The 1,915-nt window shown below is 31.9% G+C and overlaps 1 long non-coding RNA gene across 1 annotated transcript; it reads left to right on the forward strand.

The window, feature by feature from the left end:
• Positions 1-965: 965 nt before the first annotated feature.
• LOC113325372 lies at positions 966-1,915 on the forward strand. The gene is made up of 3 exons (XR_003348011.1): positions 966-1,006; positions 1,324-1,405; positions 1,540-1,915. It is a non-coding gene; the product is annotated as an uncharacterized LOC113325372 (long non-coding RNA).

The raw sequence follows: 1,915 nt of genomic DNA on the forward strand, positions 1-1,915 counted from the left end.
TGGGGGTTTTGTTTTTTTTCTCACTTAATCAAGGAGAATAGAAGTTACTCTAAATACTTGAATATAAAGCGGGTTTAAACCCGTTTAAACCCATACCCGCCCAACCCGTAGCGGGCGGGTAACAAAACCCGCCCGCTGTTTATGGGTGCGGGGTTGGTTATGAAAAAAAAAACCCGCAGTCTGTGGGTGCGAGGTTGGTTTTAGCTTATACCCGCCCATACCCGCCCATGTGCAGCCCTAGTCTTTATTCTTGATTAAAAAATATTTTCTATTATTAATTCCATTTTACCAAAAAATAAATAAAATACGAAAACATTCATTCGATATGCAAAAAATAAAGATAAGATAAAATAATTTCTATTATTGGAAGCATGATGTCTAATATGTTTTTTTGACAAAAGTACTTAAATAAGGCATGGCTATCTAAAACATATATTATTTTCCCTAAATTATAAGAATTGCTAAATTTTAAGATTTTGGTTGATATTATTTCCAAATCAAAAAATAATTCTTATAGAATTTTTTGGGTTTGATAACTCATTATACAATGCATTTGAGCAAGAGCCTAACCTCATTGTTTGCACGTTGTTTTTTATATTTTATCGATCTTTTTCTTTTTTTTCTTATTATTTAGGATTTTGTTGTCTAATCTTTTTTTCTTTGTTATTTTTGTTTTGCATGCAACATCGAAAGGAATTGGAGCTCATAGAGTACGGACATTAGAGGTGAAGAAGTTAATGTTGATGGTTTTGAAGTTAATCTTGATGGTTTTGTTTTTGTGGTTTTTTTATATTAAACTTGAACCAAACTCTCAAAGGCTTAAGCCAAGGTATTGATCCGAAAAATCAGTGAGCAAAAAGATAGCCACAAAAATGGATAGGATGCAAAAATCCCATTTGCTCAACTCTCTCTTTGTTATCGTGTTTATAGTTATTTCAAGATTTAATATATCAATTCTGTTTTTTTTTCTCTTTCTTATTAGAGGCTTAAGTGGTTCCCAACTCAGGTATGTTTTTTTTGTATTGTTGAGTTGTTCTAATTGTGTTTGTAATCACATTCATTATTTGAATTCATCTTACACTGCCGAAAGCAATATGCCAATATAACATTTAAGGTCATATTTCTCTTCCCCATGCTTATGCAGTTTTAGCATGTTGAAGTAATCAATTTCTCATTGCAGTCGATCCAATATCGCTTTAAAAAATGAAAAAAAAAGTTTCTAATCCAATATCTCGGGTTATTTGGATTTAATCACATTATATATGAAATCACGTACAACCTTTCAATTAAAATTAACCATTTTTTATCTAATTGCAAAGATAGGGACTTTTCTGGAGATCGATGTTGTCATGATAGATCATATATCATGAAATATTTATTTCCAGATCATTGAGAACTTCTGACTGTAAGTATCTCGAATTTTTCCTATTCAGTTCGTCCTTCCGCTTTATCCCCATGTTAGGATCACCACCATACATATTTGTAAAGTCGTTGCGGATAGTAACTTCTTTTTTCTTTTTTTTTTTTGTTTCCAATCAGGTGGCTTATATGCATCTCCGCAGTTATCAAAACCATTTTACGAGAGCAAAGGATAATAACTCTCATACCCATCTTGGTTAATCATGTACTCTTTGTCGATAAGGACAATAACTCTCCGCAATTAAGCTCACTACCCAACTCATAAAGTCTTTTGTGCAAACCATTCATGCAGATATGGACTAACATTTTCCTTAATACTTATGTATTGCACTCCTTGAAAATTCCCTTACTTAATAACTAGCTTTCTTGAAACCTATATCCCAGTGAAAATCCAAATGTATTGTCGTTACGTAAATACGTTGTAAAATGCAAAGAAATTTTGTTTTTCCATATTGCACAGATAATGTTTAACTCATAGCTAATGGTTTTTGCTATA

This window comes from Papaver somniferum, chromosome 1 (genome assembly GCF_003573695.1).
Source record: "Papaver somniferum cultivar HN1 chromosome 1, ASM357369v1, whole genome shotgun sequence".
Classification (NCBI taxonomy): domain Eukaryota; kingdom Viridiplantae; phylum Streptophyta; class Magnoliopsida; order Ranunculales; family Papaveraceae; genus Papaver; species Papaver somniferum.